General features: G+C 37.6%; 2 long non-coding RNA genes across 3 annotated transcripts in view; one reads left to right on the top strand and one right to left on the bottom strand.

The window, feature by feature from the left end:
- LOC126511993 (uncharacterized) overlaps positions 1 to 23257 on the top strand; it is a 1200080-nt gene that overhangs the window by 1007011 nt on the left and 169812 nt on the right. The window lies entirely within an intron of this gene.
- LOC126511995 (uncharacterized) overlaps positions 1 to 23257 on the bottom strand; it is a 70844-nt gene that overhangs the window by 25950 nt on the left and 21637 nt on the right. Inside the window, exon 2 of the long non-coding RNA XR_007594866.1 lies at positions 5978 to 6095. This is a non-coding gene — a long non-coding RNA (uncharacterized lncRNA). The remainder of the gene's footprint in view (positions 1 to 5977; positions 6096 to 23257) is intronic.

Below are 23257 nucleotides of genomic sequence, written 5' to 3'. Positions count from 1 at the left end.
AGGAGTCCACACTGCTTAAGAAAATGGAGGACTTTCTCTCTCAGTAACTTACATAGCACCTTCCCACAAGATCAGTGTTGTCTGGAAGGAAAAAACCCTCAAACTCAGGTCCAGTCTGGTTTCTCAACGTGAGTCTCATCTAGAGGAGTTGTGGATTCTGACTAGTTCTTGTGGGAGGACAAGGGTACTATCAATAACCTCTATGCTTTGTTTTTTTTAAAATACATTAACATTTTCACTTATTAGAGATAATATGCCTCTATTCTGCCTAAATACGTTGTGTGTGTGTGTGCGCGCGCGCAGGTGTGTGTAGCTTGTCAACAAATGTGAGTGATGGCAGATAATTGGCACAGAACATCCGCATGGTTCCTGGTTTTCTGTGTTCAAAGGGTCCTCTAGTTTACAGGTTTACATTTTATTCTGATCCTCTGTACTAAGTATTGATTTGCAGCTTATGGCTCTCTAGACTTTTCATGCAAAAATTAGCTCCCATTTATGCTGGTGCCTCCTTATAGTGTATTTCTATAGTTTAACTCTGATTTGCAATTTAATCTATTTAAGAAGAGGTACTATTAAAGTTCTAAATGGTTTAGTTCTGTGTTGTTTGGCTTTTGTAGTTAATTTCCACATTTAGTGTAATGTGTTCAGGTATAGCTACATTTTTGAACTTGGAGTATAACACTATGTCAATGTTTTACATTTGATTTTGGCTAAGGAACAATGGCACAAACAACACATGAACTTTTTGGCTGTCCACTATTGAATTCTCTCCATATTCCAAGAGAATGCTCCACATACATCTGTGGTTGGGGTGGTAACATCTGATGATAGATGCTGGAGGGCAAAACTCACTTCTAAATGCGGAACCCAACTGTTCTAAGGGAAGCCTGCTACGGGGCTTACTTAAGCCTTTGATCTAATCTTTGCCTACTGCTCCAGAGTCTCTGTGTACTTTCATCTCCAGCCTGTAAGGAATTGAGAATGTGTTTCACTCTAAAAGTAGGTATGAGATATTTTCAAAGCTATTCTGATTTATAGATTTTATTGTTCATTAAAGATTTTTCCTTCTGTAGCTATTAAGGGAAATCAACAACCCAGCACTTAACTGTCAGTCTGAATTGTGAAGGTGTATTACCTGGATTGTTAACTAAGTAAGTCACCTAAAAAAATACTTCACCACATAAAAAGGCTGCTACACACACACACACACACACACACACACACACACACACACAGATACACACACACAAAGATGTCAAATACATACACAAACATACAAACACACACACACACACAGGAGAAGTCAATTTTTTACATGAAACCTAATGAATCGGAAGATCAAACTTTTGATTCTATGGGAAAGGGAACAACTTCCCTTGTTTCTGTTTGTCTCTATGTTGATATCTCATTCCAATATTGTATAATGTTAATTTTTTGTCTCATTCCCATTCTCAAAAATTATTTCAAAGTAATAGTTGAATTTTTTTTACTAATAACATGGAGTTTTGTCCACTATAAAATTTATCAACTTAATTGATAACTTTATTGAAGTTAAAAGATATATAAAAATAGGATTACTTCTGTATCTCTTTTAACTTTGTTATTATTTCATTTTTGTGTCTTTGAAATCACATCTCCCTATCCTATCCATCTCCTCCACCCTTGCAAGAGTAAAGGAAAATAATATTTAAGAGAAAAAAAATGCGGGAAGGTGGAGAAAAAAATCTTATCATGGAAGCTGCACTGTGACACAGTGAGTCACACAGTAAACCACTTTATCAATTCATTTTTACATGCAGGTGTTCATCACAAAGAATCATTCATCCAGTTCAAGGCCGCTGGTGCCTATTACACCAAGAACACTGGGCACTCACTGGGATGCTCCCTGGACATCCTCCTGCTGCCCTGTGCAGTACAAATCCTGTACCCCCTCCCCTATCCCCCACTCCTGTACTCCAGCATATTACAGATAGAATGGATGCTGGGGGTGGACCAACATTACCTTGGTTTGGGGCCTGGATAGTTGCAGTGTTGGTCAGCCCTCCAGCTCTCCTCTGTCTACTAAGGTGAGCTTTCCAGCATTGCACTGGCTAGTTCACCCCTTGTAACAATGAGCAAGAGGCATGGCCAGTTCTCATGCTTCCACTTCTTCAGGATTTGTCCTCCCGCACCTATACCTTCAGGGCCAGCTGTATTGTGTTCTCTAGGCGAGGTGTATGGGCCACTCTCTGGAGTGCTGCAGCTGGTGAGGAGCAGGGACAGCTCTCCTGCTCCTATAACCTAAGGACCAGCTTTTCTACCTGCTTCAGGCTTTGATGGGCTGGATGGAGGGATCTCTCCCCTGCCCATGCAGACAGATGAGTAATAGGGAGAACTCTTCCATGTTCATAATTTTGGGACTGGCTCCCCAACATATCTGCCCATCTCTACTGTGCTGCCCAAGTGAGTGCTGCAGCTTTTAAAGGGAAGGGTTAGTTTGATAGTCTATTGCAGGCAGTAAGGGGTGAGGGCTAAGGAGGGGCATCTTTCTCGCCCACATACTACCACCTGACAGATGAATAGTGGAGACAGCTCTCCCATGCTCACAACATCAGGGCTGGCTCACTTACATCGCCACCAACAGGGTTAGTTTTATTACGCTGCCCAGGTGAGGTGCAGGGCCTAATCTCCCACCTGTTGCAACTGGAAAAGGTCAGCTCTCTCAACAGATGGAGGCAGTATAATGTGGGATTCCCCTCTGTATGCTGTGAGAACCATTGGTGAATAAAGAAACTGCCGTGGTATGTTAATAGGGCAGAGCTTAGGTGAGGAAAGCTAAACTGAATGCTGGGAGAAAGGAGGCCCAGTCAGAGAGAAGCAATGGAGCTACCGGAGACAGACACTGGGAACTTTGCCCCTGTAAGCCACAGCCATGTGGCAATACACAGATTAATGGAGATGTAAGAGTTAGCAAATAAGAGGCTAGAGCTAATGGGCCAAGCAGTGTTTTAAAAAATATAGTTTCTGTGTGATTATTTCTGGAGTCTGGGTGGCCAGGAAACAAGTGGCCTTCCTCCAACAGAGGTATCAGAAAGGGTGGAAGGGCATCTTAGCCACATGCCTACCACAGATAAAGGATGGAGTACCAGCTTTGCCCTTCTCATGCTCTCAGAGCTGGCTTATCTGCCGCTGTTCACAGGATCAATTCAACTATGCTTCCCAGGTGAGTAGGAGAGTTCATTCTCCTTAGTGCTGCAGCTCATGTAGGGTTGGGTCAGGTCCCTCACCTGCTGCAGGGCTTGAGGTTGAGAGGAGGAAGGCATCTTTTCCTCACCCACTCAACTACCACATGGCAAACACAAGCGGCACAACATCTTTCATGCTCGCGGGGCCTGCTCACTCTGCCCCTGTAAACACAGTCAGGTCTATTGTAACGCTAAGGTGAAGTGTAGGGCCCTCTCTCCTGGGTGGTCAGCTAGTGACAGGCATGGCCAATTCCATACAGCCTATCCTCTCAAGACCCTGATTGGGTCATGAACTCATGGCACTTGTATCATCCCATTCCTCACCTCCCTTGCCTCTTCAGATATGCCTCTCTTACATACATATGACTTATTCTGCATCTCTCTTTCTCCTCTCTTGCTATCCTAAACTCACTCCTTCTTGAGTCCTACTCCTGCCAGCCACATGGCATGATGTGGTGTTGTTGATGTGTCTCGGCCCTGCGCTAGAGTTGCCAGGCAGCTCATGTTTGGGTCTTGTCCCTGCCAGTTACATGGCATGGGGTAGTGGCAGCTGTTGTTTTTGCTGTGTGGTTGCCTGGAGCTAGAATATCTGGGAGGCTGCCGGTTGGTTCCTGCCCTGCCAACCACATGGCGTGGCAGGGAGCTATTACTGTATTCTGGTCTGGGGTTAGAGTCACTGAAGGGTTCTGGTTGAGACCTGCTTACACCAGCCATACAGCATGGCAGGGAGCTTTTGCTGCTGCTGTTTGATGGCCCAGAGCTAGACAGTTCTGCATCTTTTTAAAATTTTTTAACTATTTTGTGATTTTTTTTTCTGGGAATTTATTACCTGAGTACTGTATTTGAGTCATTTCTAATACCTCCCTGCTCACATGTCTCCTCATTCCTTTTCAAATTCATATATTTCATATATTCATATGTATACATGTATATATGTGTGTGTATGTATTTATATATATATNATGCATGCATGTATTATGTTTAGTGCTGACCACTTGGTACTCAATAATCTATCAGGGAATTTTTCCTAAAGAAGTCATATCCTACCTCTTTCAGTGGCCATTAATTTTCATTTGGGACAGGACCTTGTAAGATATCCCCCATCTACATTCTATGACAAATGATGCTGGCATTCTGAAGGTCTTGTTTATGTGACTAAATTTTGAGATTTTATGAGAGTAGCTTCATTGTCATACAGAAATGATAGTCTCACAGCAAACATCATGGTTTTCTGGCGATTACAATCCTTATGCTTCCATTTCCATGATAGATCCTGAGGCTCTGGTATACGGTTTGGTTTGTTGATGTATTAACTGTTGTAGGGCATATCAGAGTCAGTTTTTCCTCTGTATTTTGGCCAGTTTTAGATTTCTATAGAAGTCTCCAACTACTGCAGTTGACAGAGGTTTCTGTCTTCCTGGTCCTGCAGTTGCTTAGTTCCAAAGAAACATACAGAGACTTACACTAATTACAAACTAGTTAGCCTATTAGCACAAACTTTTCTTATTAACTAATTCTTACATCTTAAATTAAATCTAAATGCTTGTCTATGTATGCCATGTGGCTTGCTACCTTATATCAGTGAGGCATTCTCATCTTGCTTGTTTTGTATCTGGCTTCCTCAGTGATGACTGCAGACTGAGCTTTGCTCTTCCCAGAATTCTGTTCTGTTGACCTGCCTCTATTTCTTGCCTGGAGCCCCTGCCTCTACTTTCTGCCTGGTTGCCCTGCCTATACTTCATACCTGACTACTGGCCAATCAATGTTTTATTAAAATACAAGTGACAAATCTTTACAAAGTACAAGACCATTGTTCTACAGCAATGCAGAAAGATACTTATTTGATTAAGGCTAAGAGTTTTATATGTAGCATAAGGCTATGTATTTAGAATACAAATTGACATTACACTGGTTTAGGAAAATAACCAAGTAGATTCTTTTCTAGGACTATGACCTAACAGGCCATTGGTAGTTAGCTGTGTTTACAATACTATTCATGAGTTCTTTCTTATTGAACAGGTCTTATGCAGAATCAAATGTCTCTTCATTGCCCTAAAAATATAACTGCCACCAATTCCTGATACTGTCTTATCATGGTTTGACTTCCAGCTTTTACAGTTGGGCAGACTATTTTTTGTTTATTTGGTTTTTTGAGACAGAGTTTCTCTGTTGCTTTGGAGTTTGTCCTAGAAATTGCTCTTGTAGACCATGCTGGCCTTGAACTCACAGAGATCCACCTGCTTCTGCCTCCCAAGATCTGGGATTAAAGGCATATGCCACCACCTCCTGGATGGGTAGACGATTGATTACTTTTCTCCGTTAGCAGTTTACATAGCATCTTTGGATACATTGAGAGCTAGTATCCAGGGAGGAATCTTCTTGATCAGTTCTAGCTTGATCCCTTTCACTTGTGTCTTCCAAAGCATATGGTATCTTTAGCAATAACATCTTTCCTTCAAGGTCAGTGGAGGGTGGGGTGTCAACTAAGAACAACTGCAATAGAATATATTATTTGGGGGAGATTTTTGACTTGAAAGAAGAATTTTCATTGTTGCCATTGAATTTTTTTTGTTAAAAAGTCCATGGCTTGTGAGCAAATTATTCATATGCATATGCAATATATTTAAATATTATACAAGAAGATAATAAACAATTTTGTTCCTTTTTCAAAAAATAAAGTCTTCTGGATAGGAGGCAGTGAAGTTTACAGAGTTCTCTCTTGATGTTCCTAAAGCACAGAATTATATACTTACCACTAAGTGAGCCAGGAATGGAATTCTAGCACTGGGTAGGTAGAGGCAGGGAAATCACGAGGTGGTTGTTATCTCCTGTTATTTTAACAGGTTCAAGGTGGTCTTTGTGTCCATAAACCTTGTAGAAAAAAAATGAAATAGTAAATAAAATAAATAAATATTAAACAAATTATAGTGCTTTTCCTACTGTAAAACTTTTGGCTTATTTTAAAAATTATCTCATGGAAGCATATATAATATTTTATTAGGTTTACACTAAAAATTTTTCTTAGGAATTTTTTAAATTATTATTTTATGTCCTGACGGCTGTTTCCTCTCCCTCCTCTCCTCCCAGCCCATGCCACCTGCCTTTTCTTTATCCAACCTCCAAGACACTCCTCCTCCTTTCTGTTAAGAAAGGCCAGGTCTCCCATGGATATCAACAAAACATGGCCTATCAATTTGCCGTAAGACTAAGCACCTCTCCATGTAGTAAAGCTGGACAAGGTGACTCAGTATGAGAAGTAGGGTCCTAAGTCAGTAAAGGAGTCAGAGACAGCTCCTACTCCCACTGTTAGGAGTTGTACAAGAGGACCAAGCTACACAACTTGTAACATATATGCAGAGTGCCTAGGTTAGTCCCGTGTAGGCTCCCTGGTTGTCTGCTCAGTCTCTGTGAATTCCAGGTTAGTTGATTCTGTGGGTTTTCTTGTGGTGTCCTTGAACCCTCCGGCTCCTCCAGTCATTTCTGTAAGATTCCCCCAAGCTCTGCTAAAGCTATGGCAGTGGGACTGCATCTGTTTCCATCAGTTTCTGGATAACGCCTCTCTTATGACAGTTGGACTAGGCACCATTCTGTAGTATAGCAGAATGTCCTGAGGTACATTGATATTTTTTTTCTCCAGTTATGTTTTGTTGTATCGTAGGTCTCTGGTTCATCCAGTCTGTGGGTCCTGTCTTGGTCTAGATGGAAGACTCAGTCATTAAAGCATAGGCTCACAACTAAAGTATAGAAAATAATACAGCATAGACATGAAAAAGAAGGATAAATGCCTTACTCATATTTAGATTCTTAATAAATTTACACATTGGATTTATTCATAAATTTCCTAATAACTCACTGGTTAAGAATGTCTATCTCATCTGACATCATTTGAACATGAGCTTTTCTATTAGCCTTCTCAGGAAAAATTAGAGTCATCTGTATTGTCCCCACTTTGCATTTAGCTTTTCCTGAGCTAAAATTTTAGATACAAACAAACAATTCCATAATTTCCCCTGGAAACATTTTTATTATGGTGTTTTGTTTATACTAAATCTGCATGGTTAAACTTGGTACAGAAATTCTGCATCACATTTAAAACATGAAATAAAATAAGAATTCATATAATTTCAAACTTAAAGCATCATCCTCCATTTCTAGAGATCTGTATTATTTTTTACTCACTTGCTGTTTTGGAGACACGCATTAAATAATGATTTCTAAGCTCTTAGAACATTAGTGCCATTTTCAAACTTTGGAAAAGCTAGTAAGCATTTCTGGCAAAAGTGATCTATCTGTTCTTTTCTATCTGTATTTTTTTATTTCCTGTTATGAAAATTAAAACATAAAAAGCTGAACTCAGGATAAGAAAAAGATGATGCATAGAATGCGCTATTAAAAAAAAAAACTAATACTTATTTCTCTTGCCAAATAGAAGAATTTGCCAATAGAAATGACTTTTCCAGTTACATTATGGATATCAGCCAACTTTGGAGGGAGGTAGACAGAATGTCAGTATAATTTTCACCAGAAGCCAAAAGGATGAACCTGGGGTCAATAAAGAAAGAATTCCTTACCACCCTAGAGAACTTAAGAAAGGCCCCAGACAGTAAGTAGGGCAGAAGTTGGCAATAAGAAAGACTAACTTGACTACGACAACCTTTGAGGTTGAGAGGTCTCCAGACTAACAGAACATAATGACAGTGGAGCTCTTGGGCTCTATTTTGGAAATTCCACTGCTTATTATTTCGAAGAGAGGTACATTAAACATGAAACTCCTAAAATTAAAGTCTAAGTAACAGACTTTAAAAAAAAAATCTCATTGAGAAAGCTAAAAAATTGCAGAGTGAATCTGCTTTCCCAACTATAAACACAGCAAATTCATTGCATTCCTTTCAACTTCAGAAACAGAGGTGTTCTGCTAGTGGTCAACGTCAGTGCTTCTTTTGTCTTGAGTTCATCTCTACTTTTTCTGATAGCATCTCACTGGATATTTTAAAAAAATATACAATATATACAATTTTACAATATGCAATAATTAAATAAGATTAGAAAACATTTATTTATCCATTCGTGGTTTTATCCATTAATCCATTAATGATTTTTATGCATAGGGGATTTTCTACTCTTTTCATAGTTATTTTGAAAACCAAAATGGATTATTTTAACTGATGTTTGCTCTACTACTTCAAGATATTTCAGTGGCCATAATCAATTCTTCTTCCTTCCCTTCGTACCTGCTTTTCCAAGTCTCTGATGACAACTATTCTATTCTCTTTTTCAACAAGACTGATTCATTTGTTTGCACAAATGAGTGAGAACATGTGGTATTTGTCTTTTTGTGTCTGGCTTATTTAACTTGACAAAATGGGCCTCAGTTTTATTCATGGTGCTCCAAATGATAGGATTTATTTATTTCGTATTTCTGAATTGTTTTCTAATGTGCAAGTGTATCACATTTTAAATCCATTTGTTCACTGAAGGACATCTGGTTTGCTTTCACGTTTTAGCTATTATGAAAAATGGCCTAACAAACATAATAAAATTATTTCACATTTTTTTTATTTATAGAAAGTAGTGGAATTCCTTAATCATGTGGGAGTTCTACTTTTAGTGTCTTGTTTATGAGGAACTTTTACAGTTTTTTATGACTCTTCAATATTGTTGTTTACCTATGCTAACTGTTCCCTTTCTCCTCAATCTTTTCCAGGTTTAGTTTTATTCCTACGCATGAGATTCTTACTAACTTGGGAAATATGGCAATTTTGAGTGAACTATTCTGAGGTCTGAAGAGGCTGCACATATTTCAGGTATTTATTGGGTATGGGTATATTTACTTAGAGGAAATGATTAGTGCTTTAACCCATTTTTATATGCCTGTTTTCAGGCTTTTCTAGTTCTTTACATATTTTGGAATAGACACCTTGCTCATGAAGAATTTGAAAATGTTTTCTCCCATTCCATGAGTTATCTTTTGATTTTGTTGACTATTTTCTTAGTGATGAAAAAACAATTTTCTGTGTGATATAATTCTTTTTGTGTATTTTACTTTTATCATCTCTCTTAGGAGTCTTATCTAAATATCTTGTTTGCACATGATCATGTCTTGAAATGTTTTCTCTTGTTCATTGTATTGCTTTTAATATTTATGTCTTTGGTTTATTTTGTGTTAAATTTTTTTATCCTATGAGTGATAAGACCTTGTTTCTTTACCATGCATATATAGTTCTAATTTTACCAATGTCATTTATTAAGAAATACCTTGTGTGCAATGCACACATGTTCTTACTCATTCTCTGAAGCCTGATGTCTGTATGTAAATGTCTACATGAGTTCTAATTATGTATTAATGACTCCAGAATCATTTATTCTTCTCATGATTCTTTTTACTGTCCAAGGAGTTTAGTAGGGTGACATGGATTTCAGAATATTAACATATATAATAGTACAAAATAGATATTGATTAATTTTGGTTACTTTCATGGCAATTACACCAAATTTATGTTACAAGCAGTGTCACCATATGATCAGTTTAAGTGAACACTGATGATTTCTGTTTTATATTTTAGCCTTTAACATTGGTTGAAGCTAGTGCTCTGTTAAGAAAGGATAAGCAGCGATACTACCAAATATAAATATGTGTATGAATTTGTATATCACCAGTAATAATCAATGAGAGAGAATATGTATTTTAACTGTTCTAGGTAAATTTTAAAGAGGATAATATCAAATGATACAGGGATGCTATAAACTATTACTTATGAAAGATTTTATTCAAAGTTGGGACTAAATATTTAGGACCCATATAATTATTAAAATCTTAATATCATATTGATTGTGGATATTGATTTGTTTTCTTTCTTTATTTTCTTGACAATCCAGGTATACATACAATTAAAAGAACAGTTATGAAAGGATATTCTAAGATGGCCCTCATCTCCACCTCTCCTTTCTATTGCTTCCTCCTTTTAAATTTACATAAATATGCCCAAGTTTGAAATTTTGAATGTACGTGGATAATTATATTGACCTTACATGGTGGCAGAAAAGAGGAGGAAAAGAAAATCCTCTGTTACACGATGCAAATCAGAAAAATATTTGCAATTTAATGGCAGATTAGCATTATTTATTTTGATATTTCCTGCATTTTATTATTTTTGATAGGCTTCCATCTGCCAGGGTTTGGTACCAAATTTTAAGTTATTTAACTGATATCATTAGCTGCTAAGCATTAACATTTAATTATCATATTAATAAACAGTTATTACTCTCTTTAAAACTGAGCCTTGCCTCTGACACATTAGAATGCACGCTCTGCTCTTAGGCAACTTAATTGTCCTTAAAGGAAATCATTACAATTTAAATGAAATCGGGAGCTCCTGGTTAGGGAAGGCTGGAGGGCATGCACAATACATACTAAACAAGGAACTGTAATTTCCCCAAATCACTTTTTTTTTCCCCCAGTAATTTCACATCACAGCACTATATCTATTTGGTTTAGGGGAAAACAGTTTATTTTTTGCCTCTCCATTTTACAAGGGCACCATTAAACCAAGGACACGCAAGACTCTGAAATGCGTTAGCAAAGGAACTTGAGTAAATCAAATTATTTCTTCTGTGGGCTGGTAAATTGTTGTCAGCATTTGCAACACAGTCAATGAAGCAATAAACTATAGCATGGTGGGCAGCCATCAAGCAACCCTTCTGCCTCTAGGATGCAGGACTGCAGGAGGTCAGCGTCTTTATAGAGACAGCTGTTGCCTCTCTCCATATGTGACTTTGTTTGTTCACTTCCCAGCACCCGCACTTCACACGCTGCTGCAAAAAAATGGGGAGCGGGGTCATTCTCCTGTGTCCTGTTTGCCTCTCTCTCACAGTGAAGAGCTTGGCTTTATGGTGGCCCTCACCGTAATCACGAAATGACTCGGTGATCTGAGTTAATTCCTCCGCTGCTGAATTGCAAGGAGCTAAAATATCTCTGGACTCTTATTTTTGAAAGATAATTAGTCAGTGTTTTACACAACCTTAAACAGCTCCTCATTTTTAGGATGACTCATCAGGAAAACAAGGATTCTATTCATGTGAGTGTTTCGCAATTTTAAAATAATTAGTTAGCAACTGAGTGTTAACCTTATTAGCGCTGAACTTTGTGGGGCCCTATGAAGATGAATAAAATCTCTGACTTTTCAGGACTCTCATAAAGACTTTTACTGAATTTTAATACAGCGAAAATGCACTGCAGACCAGCCAGGTGCTGAGCAATCTAGAACTAGATTAATCGTCTCTGTTTCTCAAACTAGTTAACGGCGATCAGAAAAGCTCATTAGATTCCCCACGGTCTCATAATTATCAAGTAGCTACAAAATTTAGATCCCAAGTATACAAGTTAATGGTATACTTAGTGATACTTGGGTTTCTCACTGCAACACTCTCAAATAATTTTATGAGTACTACAAACTACTCTGAGACAACTTGCTTTTAGATATGATTTGCTGTTTTGTTTCCCCTGCCTGTGGTTTTAATTAGTATTAATGTTTTCAGAGTAAAGTATGATGAATTATGGCATCTTGTGAGTGAAGATTGTTTTTCCTTTTTTCTTCAGACCTCTGTTCTTTACTATACTATGACTTGTATGACTTGCTTCTTTATATTTAACTTTTTCTTTCTTTTTGGTGAATTTAATTCATTCACATTGTATATTGTATATTTACTCCTACACCCCTAAATATTCTCCCTTTCTTTTCTATGTTGATTCAGTCTTCTTTTAACTTAGTCTTCCATTTTCCACATATTTAGAAAAGAGGCAATTATTTTGTTAGCAGTAATTACACGTTGTGGTCACTCGCTCCTCGAGAAGGAGTGGATCCTCCTCGGCATAACCTCTATCAAAGGTGGGAAGCTGGAACCGCTAGGTTCCTGTAGGTATCCACACCTACTCTGTGTTCATGATGATAATAACAACATCATACCTGCATGGCAGTGTTTCATGACTCTCTTGTACATCCCCTAGCTCTTAAATTCTCTTCACCCTTTCTTTTATAATCTTCCTTAGGGGGATGGGAGTGTGGACATGATAAAAATGTCCTCTTTAAGCCCGAGTGTTCATCAGTCACTTATTCTTAGAACCCTGACCAGATAAACATCTCTGCAATAATCATTACCCTATGTAGCAAAAGACACGTCTCTGACCAAGGCTGAGAGACACACTAGTGGATGGCGGCAAATTTAAACATTTAATGAGTCAGTTTAAGAAATTCATTTAGGGACACATGGTAGTGTGTTCCCCTCCCTAGCACCATGCTTTACTCAGCCATAAGCTTTCAAGCATGTTCGTAGTATCAAGGGTGTGTTTCGTCCTGTCTATGAGCCTCAAATCCAATCACGCTGTAATTGGTTATCCCCCAAAGAGTCATACCACTATTGCACCATTAGACACAAGTTGCCTAATGAGTCACTGTTGTAGCAGATAGTCTTCAGCTGAGTAAGATCGCTGATGAGTTTGCTCCCTCAGCTGCCCACATAGTACCTTCCAGCATTAGAAAGGAACACCAACAAGGAGGGAGTTCCCAGTTCACCTCTAGTATGATTTCTTGATGTCTTGCAACCCAAGAATATGGTGTCTACAAGAGAGTCTTATCATTTCGTTCTATTAATCAAGAGCAATGGCACTATCCTGCTTCTCTTTGGGTGATACTGAGAGCTCTGCCCGAAATCTCCTAGGGAGTGTTATCTAAGACATGGCAATAGGGTCCTTGTATGAAATTCTGAGACTTCTAAGAGTAACATTTACTCATGAATGACATTTCCATTCCAAGACCATTTTGATTTTTTTTCAAGATAAAAATGAATTTAATACATAGTAATTTTCTGTCTAAAGACATTTTTAGTTTTTCTTAAGTGATCATCTACCTAAGCCTACATTTTACCCATTCTCTCAGTCCAATATCTTTAAGATTTTTTTAAACCTATTATTTACAGCTAATTTCAAGTATCCTGAAAGCTATGGCTTAGACTAGCCTTCAACTGGAAATCCTCTTGTCTCTGCACCTTTATCATATCGTACCAGAGTTTGCCACCATAATTAGTTGCTACATTTTAATAGGAAAGAATTTCAAGTTAGCAATCTGAAATGAAGAATGAGGATAAGTAAAAGAGAATACATAATATAAAGTTGACCCATATTTTAATGATATCCCCACGTTTTGCAGCTATTATGGTGACTTGAAGATTTAAGATGGGCACTGGAGGGGTTTTGTTGTATTCCTGTAATCCAGGACTATGAACAGGGGTTGGGTGGGTAGCTTTTCAGCACTACATATTGCTCACTTGTTAAATAAGATAATTAAATTAGCACATAGGAATAAGTTTACAAATTTTAAAAGGACAAAGTAGATGTTCATGACTTATAGTACTGAAAAATTATTAAAAATTATTTAAAAAATAGTGACTTTTGTCTTACCAAGTAGCTATGATGCAATAGAAAAAGAGGATGCATGGAATTTCCCAGTATGGTCTATATCCAATAAAATGATACTAGCTCCCCTCCTTATAAAGTTATGACTATAGTAATAAAATCAAAACCCACAAAATTAAAATACAACTTGTACAACATTCAGAATTTATATGTATACCTTGATTTAATGCTGTCAGATCTTATGTATGTAGCACACAGAGTCACTGATTCCCACATTCCTACTTTGTCTTCCCATTCAGCAATGGCCTATTCTTCATCTCATAATTAACCTTCTCTGTATGGAGGTATTTGTAACAACTTTAATAACACAGTCATTTTCACAATAGGTATTCTGCTTATCCATGGCAAGCATGAATAGGGGTCGTTCCTGTTTCTAATGCTCTTTTTAGTAATTTCGTTAGTGTTTAATATTTTCCTTGTAGAGACGGGTTGTGTCTGGAATGTAAAATATTGCCTATAGGTTCAAGTGTTGGGACAACTGGTCCCCACAGTGTGGTGTTATTTTGTAAAGTAGTGGAACTGAAAGAAATGGGTCACTTTCTGGTTATGTATGGTGGGAAAGTATAAAGAGGACTGTTTGGAGTGGGGAGGGCCAGTTGGAGTGTGAGAAATCAGGGCAGCGGATGGCAACAGTGTATGTATTGACAAAGTACATAGTACTTAGGCATACAAATAAAAAATAAATCCATAAAGTCAAATTGAGCTAATACCATCATACAGCTTTTAAAAATGAGTCAAAAGGCTTGATCTGCTTCTGTGGTTCATGTTACAAAATAATTCCAAGTGAGTGATCAGGAGATCAAGAACACTGAGTTTTGAATGATGTTCAGAGCTCTAGTTTAAATTACAGACTTTTTATAATATTATATTTACTTTAAGTAAAGATTCAATTATGCTTCAGGAATGTTATGTTTGCTGTGTTGTATCTGTGGATATACAATGTTCATATATGTTGAATTAGGAGCTGCGGGGCTGCGTCCCCAGCACCCCGCCGGCATGGCTAGGTTATGCCCGAAATAATTACACAGAAACTGTATTCTTTCAAACACTGCCTGGCCCGGCTAGTTCCAGCTTCTTATTGGCTAGTTCTTACATATTGTTCTAACCCATTTCTAATATTCTGTGTAGCCCATGAGCTGGCTTACCAGTGAGGATCTTAACCTGCGTCTGTCTGGAGTGGGAGCATCATGGCGACTCACTCACTCAGCTTCTTTTCCCCAGCATTCTCCTCTGTCTACTCCGCCTACCTAATTTTCTGTCCTATGAGGGCCGAGGCAGTTTCTTTATTATTAACCAATGAAATCAACAGATAAGATACAAGACCCACCTCCATCATTTCCCCTTTTTCTGTTTAAACAAACAAACAAAAAAGAAGTCTTTAACTTAACATAGCAAAATTACATATAACAAAACAGTTATCAAGTAAGAATTACAGTTACAATATTTATATCTATTTTATCTCTTATCATAACTAAGGAAAACTATAACTATCTATTCATTCTTCAACTCCATCAAAGACTCCAGAAGGATATAATACTACCTAAGTAAACAAGAAATAAGAAAACTCTAGAAATGACAGAGACATCTCGCTGCCTGGACAGTCACCCAAAGTTCTTTGGTACCGTTGGGGCATCCATCTTCGGCCTACAGGCCCATGTTATCCAGAGACATTTCCATGAAGCAGGAAATTTTAAAGACAGTTCAGTCATTTTCTGCTGTGTCCTGCAGAATGTCTTGCAGACTCCTTCATGAATCAGGAACCCCGAAAGACCATCTCACCTTTAGGCAAGTCCAGTAGTCCTCTCTCTGCGGGTTCTGTGTCCAGTTTATGCAACAGTCCAGGCAAGAGCAGTTTCTTGCCCAAATGACTATACAACTCCATAAGGATCCTCTTCGATGCCCATCTTCCTCTTGAAGTAGCTGGTGCTGCCAGGAGCAGACGTGTCTCATTGTCATGAAAAGCCCTAAGTTATTAAAACATTTAAAATGCCATATTCTGCAGTCTTTGAAAGATATGAAGAATGCCTATCTAACTGAAAGATATCTCTATATATCTAGAAAATCTAACTAACATGACTACAAGCTTGACTATTATCCATTAACAACCTATATTTCCTAATTAAAAGTACATTTTTAAATGAACTACACAATCACAATACCTTAATCAAGATCAGAAATACATATACATATAACAAAATTGACCATAAAATCCATATCAATGTAAATTATTCCTATCTATATCATATCCCCCTTTAAATGTAAAAGAACATTTATAAACAATATTTGGGAGCATGGGCGTAGTTTCTTTTCTCCAAACTGCTTCCTGCTGAATAGGGGCGTCGTTAATTAGATCGTTTAGGGTGTAACCTGTGTGCCAGGTTCATCTCAGTTGGCAGTTGAGTGAAGTAATTTTTTGAGGGTGTTCACAGCAACCTTTCAGGAGGACGTGGTCTATCATACCATACCGGGATAGATGCAATCCACAGGGTCACATCCTCTGTAAAGACAAAAGAAGACCCTCTCCAAATCATCATATCCTTAGACCCAAATTTTGAAATCGTAATACCCTTATATCCATTCTGGTTTAGCTTGGCAGCCCATGTAACAAAATGTCTCTCTGTACTTAGCTCCTTCACAGTCAAAAATTTTAAAGAAAACACAATGTACATAATGCAGACTCTCTGTGAATTTTCCATTTTTACGTGGCTTATTTTTCTTTATTTCTCTTAATCTATAACTATCTGTACTTCTGTACTCTGTCTCTTTAAAGACTTTACCCTTTTTCTTTTTAAGACATTAACTTTTTTATATTCTTTTTCTTCTCTTTCCCAAGCCTACGTACATTCATCCAACAGTGTCTGAATCTGTTTTACTGTGAATCTGTAATTTTTTCACTATCCAGGAGCACTTTGTTTTGCGCCTTTAAATCATTAAGCGCTTAAGAATCTAAGCTGTGACATTCCTAGGTCAAAAACAGGTACTGTATGCTGGCCCCGCCCAGTCCAACATGGCGGAGCTGCTCGTGCCTCTGATCCTTGCACATTGCACCATTAGCATGGCGGAACTGCTTGTGCCTCTGAGCTGCGGCACACAATGTCCCCCTTTTAGGCACACAGCAGTCTAGTTGCCATCAAACAAATCATAGCACTTTAATCCAAATGCTCCATTCATAAGCTCTGTCTCCTGCCGGAGCCAGACAGAGATCACAATGGCGGCACAGCCCAGAAATCCGGCATTTTAAAACAGCCAGTTTTTTCCTGCTGCCGAGTCAGGACAATTTCTTTGTGGCACGCAACCCAGAAACAGCAAAAAGCTGTCTTAAATTCTCTCTCTCTCCTTTTTAAGCCCTCTCAGGTTTTTAAGTGGATTTAGCCCATCACGTCTGGGTGCCATCTGTTGAATTAGGAGCGGCGGGGCTGCCTCCCCAGCACCCTGCCGCCGGCATGGCTAGGTTATGCCCGAAATAATTACACGGAAACTGTATTCTTTCAAACACTGCCTGGCCCGGCTAGTTCCAGCTTCTTATTGGCTAGTTCTTACATATTGTTCTAACCCATTTCTAATATTCTGTGTAGCCCACGAGCTGGCTTACCAGAGAGGATCTTAACCTGCGTCTGCCTGGAGTGGGAGCATCATGGCGACTCACTCACTCAGCTTCTTTTCCCCAGCATTCTCCTCTGTCTACTCCGCCTACCTAATTTTCTGTCCTATGAGGGCCGAGGCAGTTTCTTTATTATTAACCAATGAAATCAACAGATAAGATACAAGACCCACCTCCATCACATATAGAGTTCTAAAACAAAGCTCTGGCAACCATTGTATGTAGCCACCTTCTATGTGAAAGTATAGATTAATCAAGTAATAATTCATTAATTTCACTAATTAGGGGTTAAATCCAAAGCTTTTACTATGCTATTCAAACATTCACTGCTTTAGCTATGCCCCTAGCTGTAAAAATATTTTTTATTTTCACTTGCCAAGAATTGGTTTTATGTTGGCATCTGAGTTTGTCTGAGCACCAAGAAACACCAAGAAAATATACAGCCAGAACTGTCTCCAATGAGCTACGTTATTTTGAATTTAGTCATAAGGTTAGGCAGGTGGTCTAGCAATTGAGTGTTTGATGCAAGTGACACATTAAGGAGCAGGCTGAAGCAGATCCAGAGAGCAGAAATAAATTAAATGAACAGATGGCTCAGGCTCCCTCATCACTTACTTCTGTTTATTCAATGTTTATCTTTCAGCTCACAACTATGTCCTTATGGAGGCTAACTTTTGACCAATTGTTAGAAGAAGGAAACACCTGAGGCTCACAGATGGGATGCCACAATATGTTGGCAATGTCAGTAAAAGGGGCTGCTACTACAATACACCTTTTGCCTAGGTTGCCTTGAAAGACATTAAGAAAATCAAATCTCGTCAGAGGGTGATCGTATGATCAACATATGTATCTGTCTATTTTTGATGGAATGAGGCATCATCTAATCCTGGGTGAACCTGAAACACTTTAATAAGTAGTACCAGAAAAGAAAGAATTCAACATTGGGGTAAGGAGAGTTTAAAAAAACGTGTATATGGAAAAACTTATGGTTAAAGGCTCTATTTATATTGTGTGTTATGTCTCTGTGTATGTGAATGCACGTGTGTGTGTGTGTGTGTTACACCATGTATGGTATTCCAAGTATATAACCTATATGGTAATCTTCACCTTCCACCCAGTTTTTTTCCTGTATATACCAAGTAGCTGGTCTGCAAGCTTTAATAATCCTGTTGTCTCTTCCTCTCTCCTTGCTATATGAGCACTGGGATTACAGAAGAGAACTAACATAAGAGGGTTAATGTATTTGAACTCAGATATTCCCATTTGAACAACATAGGCTTTATTCACTCAGATATTAATATTTACTAGTAACTTTCTGCAAAACAAGCTCTAACCAAGTGGACAAGATAACCATCACTGTGCAAGCCAGCAATGCTCCTTCCTCAGCCATTCAATTATCAGGGAAATGGGACTTTGAACATTATTGCTATGGTTGAAGGGACATAAGCATTTCTTTAAAATTAAATGATGTCTGTTGTGTGTAACTATTTACTATAAATGGAAGCATTCTCTCTTGGTGAAAGAAGACAGATTCATAATACTTAGGAAACCATTGAAACCTACAAGTCTCAGCGAGCGCAGAAAAGATTCAAAAAGCTTTTCTGTAAGTTTCTACAATCTGGAAGTACTTGCTATTGAAGGCATTTCCATCCTCTATCCAGGTAAACTGTGTGAAAGTTGGGCAGGGAGCTCTAGGGTTGCAGGCTTGTCAGCTGTCAGCAATTCTCTTGTGGACTTAATGGTAAATTAGTTTCATTTGAGTCAGCTTTGCTCCTCTAGGAGATTCCTTACTATAACACAGCAAATGCATCATACGTTTTCTACCATGGACTGGAAAAATGGTGTTTTTACAATACTTAATGCACATGCTAGCTATGTGTTTGCCTTGCATATTTTTGCCACATTTGCCATTTGATGGTGAAAATTACAAGGACAAGCATTGTCCTCTCATAAGCAATACGTGTGAAGACAAAGAGGCTGATCTTTGGTGCCTGGAAGCAATAGGAAAACATAAGCGTGAGCGTCTCATCATTCCTCTGAGCAGCCATCCTTTGAATTTTTTGCCTCCTTTCTCCACAACCACTATCTCTGTTGACATAGTGAGAATTTATAACAGAGGAAGGTATAGGGATTCAACTGAAGCAAAGTTACAAATATCATGAGATAACATTTCGATCCTCTGTACGGGGATTTAGAAAGCAAATAAAGAATTAGCAGACTGCTTGTATAGGAAAACGAGATAATCAAGAGAAGACAAAATTTGGCTGACAGTTCAAATTGGTCACTAATGATATAAATTATAAAGCATGAAATTATTAAATGTGCAAACTCTGAAGAGAGAATACTTTAATCATATGGGCTGTGATTTGACTTAAAAAACAAAACAATGAATTGGAATAATTAGCTAAAATTTCTGTTATTGGAAAATAAAACTCATATAATTATTCATGTTCATATTTAATTGCTTTCTTCACAGAAAGGAGGAAGAGCATAACTCATATGAAACTCTATATTTTGTATGTGTTAACACCCTAGGATTCAGGTAACACATAGCCCAACTGAAGTCCTAAAGTAACAGAAATTCATTCTTCCACAATTCTGAGCACTAGAAGACTAAGGATGGTGTGTTGGGGGATGTTATCCCTTTGAATGCTGGGATTTCTCCTTGCTTCTTGTTATGTCTGTATAGCTTGCCAGCAATCTTACGGACACTCTTTCACTAGTTCTGACAGTAAACTAGCAGGCAGGTTCTCCTTGAATCTCTATCTGCATATTGTTGCCTTTTGATAAGAATGTGTCTCATTGGACTGAGGTTTCACCTTTTCCTTTATTATCTCAATGTGCTAACACTAATTATATTATTAATGAACATATTTCCAGAGAAAATCTTATTGTTACTTCCTTGTGTCTGGAACTCCAGAGTATTATTTTTTTTTTTTCCGGGAGAAGTGCAGTCTCAACTATTGATTTTATTTCCAAAACCTAATTCCTCCATTGCACAAGATAAAATACACACAATCGTTTTTCTGAGCTCTCAAATGGTAATATTTATCACGTGAGCTAAGACATTCAGAAATGTTTGTAAACAGAGAAACCTGAGAAATATAAGGAATTATAAAAGATTGAGCTACCATCTTTGTTAATGCTGAAGAAAAATGACAAGGAAAAGAGTTTAAGTAATTTGGGCAAGGATATACAGCACCATAAACAAAAAAAATGGTCACTTCTTTATGGTAATATAATTCTGATTGATGATAAGGTTTATTATTTGTACTTTCATAAAGGAATATTCTCTGACAAAGTTTTTTCTGGTTTATTTAGTAGTATTATTTCTAAATAATGTAGTTTTTCATTTTATCGAAACTATACTCTTTTCTTATACATTATATCTAAAATACATTTCCTTCCCTTTGCTCCTCCCAGTTCCTTCTTACATCCCCTTCCTACCAGATACACTCCCTCTCATTAGAAAATAAACAAAAACTGGCTTTGGAAAGATAACAGCTAAACATGACAAAATGAAGTATAATAAGATAAAGTAAAAAGCATCATATCAAGGTTGGACAAGGCAACCCTTATTATAATTTTTTCATTGTTTCATACTTCTATCCTTGAAACTAAGTAGATAAAATAGTAGGTCTGAATAATATTTAGACATCAGAGAGACGACACCAAGGGTAAAGATGCTTGTGGCCAAGACAGATGACTTAAGTGCTGTAACCCATTACCTTCACCATGGAAGAGAAATCTGTCCAGCTAGCTGTCCTCTGGCATCCAGATTCACATTGGTGACACACATGGCCCATACACCCAAGCAAAAATAAATAAAATAATAGCAGTATTAAAATATTAATTAAAAATAATATTTAAAAGTAGCCAATATTCAAATGAATGTATATAATGTTTCTTTTAAAATAAATATTACTGTTCTTGAATTATAATTATCCCAATTAATAGCTAAAATAAATTGCATCAGAAAATCACAAAACATTTTGGAGAAAATTGGCAAGAAATGTTGGTTCCTGAAGTGAAAGTTAAATAAATTAATGCTGGAGCAAAAATTGTGAGAAAAATTAAAGAGTTTTTAGTAACTAGAATAATATGGAAATCAATGGTAAAAAGATTCAATATTGTTAAAAATGTAAATTTAATAATCAAATAATTATGAAATCAGAATAGCTGGCAACAAAATTCTAATGAGGGTGTTTTCAGTAATTTATACCATCGTGCAAAGAGACTAAAAGTCAGTTTGGGAAAAAAGACATTGAAATATTCATGCTACTCTATTTAAATATTTGTTTTAATAATTAATTTTCCAAAACAATTTGGTATTGCTTCTTGATAAAATGAATAAATGGAGGAGAATGATAATTGATGGTTAAACACTTTGATTTCAACAAAAGTACCAGGATACGTCAATGGAGAAAAAGAAAACTTTTTTTAACCATTTTTTTCTGGTATAATTTAATTAATATATTAAAATGAATATTGAGTTTTCCTTGTAACATTCCTTACAATTCAAATTTGATGATATGCAAAGACTATGAAGCTCACAGGAAAAAAAAAAGCAAGAGAATATCTTTGCAATGATTTTTAAAATGTATGTGCATTCCATACCTCAAGTTATGTAATAGAGCTGTATGAATTAAAATAGATTCGTCACACAAAGCAAATGTAGACAAATGGAATACCATCAAAAACCTAAATATAAGCACATGTAATACAACCATCTTATAGTCAACAAAATGTCAAAAAATACACTAGAGGAAGGACAGATGCTGATGGGAAAACTAGATACCCACATGAAGAATGAAAATAGACCCACACCAGTCATCTTTTAATAAAAATTAGCACCAAATGGATCAAAGACCTCATCTTGAAACCTGAAATACTGAAACTGCTAGAAGAACATATAGGCATTACATGGCAGAGGTTTAAGAAGGGATTTTCTGAATATGACTCTGCATGCCCAGGAATTGAGGACAACTGACCAGTGGGAACTCAAAATTAAAGGCATCTGAACAAGTAAGAAAAAAAATCAATATGAAGAATAATCCCATAGAATGAGAAAGCATTTGTGTCAACCACAAATCTGACACAGGACTAATATGCAAAATACATAAAGAATTTAAAAGATGAAGATTTAAACATAAATAAAACTAAAACACAAAAAAAAAGACTCATTAAAAATCACAGGTAGATGTGGGGAGGGTTCTGGATGGGGGTGGGTTGTCATGGGAACATGTGGGATCAGGTTGGGGGAGAATGGAGAGAGACAGTACTAGGACGGACAACAGAGGCATCTCTAGAATGGCTAGAAACTTAGTACAATGGGAACTCCCAGGAACCAATGAGGGCGACCCCTAGCTAAGACTGCCAGCAAACGGAGACGTGAAACTGAACTGGCCACTTCCTGTAACCAAACATCTCTTCCACTAGAGAGATTGTGACCCCGACCCAGCCACATGAACTTTGACCTAAAATTTTCCCTGTCTATTATGTTGACATAAAGATGTTACAGAAATTATGCGAGTGGCCAACCAATGACTGGTGCAGGTTGAGATCCATGCCATGAGAGGGAGTCTAACCGTGGGACTGTTTAAAAGACAGGACACATTCTTTCTGTTTCCCCAAGTTCCCCCAATCCTCCCCTTCTTACTTTTCTCTCCCTGTCCCCCCTTATCCCCAACCCACCCCACCCCCAAGATCCCAATTTTGTCCCCGGCAATTTTATCTACTTCCCTTAGCCAAGAGGATAACTATATGTTTTTTCTTGGGTTCACCTTCTTCTTTAGCTTCGTTAGGTTCACCAGGTATACACTCCGTGACCTTTATTTATGGCTAGAAACCAATTATGAGTGAATACATCCCATGTTCATCTTTTTGGGTCTGGGTTACCTCGCTCAGGATAGTGTTTTCTATTTCCATCCATTTGCATGCAAAATTCGAGAAGTCATTGTTTTT

This window comes from Alexandromys fortis, unplaced genomic scaffold (assembly GCF_014885135.2).
Source record: "Alexandromys fortis isolate MF-2015 unplaced genomic scaffold, M_Fortis_MF-2015_v1.1 scaffold_113, whole genome shotgun sequence".
NCBI lineage: Eukaryota > Metazoa > Chordata > Mammalia > Rodentia > Cricetidae > Alexandromys > Alexandromys fortis.
This window is presented reverse-complemented; position numbering and strand designations above follow the sequence as displayed.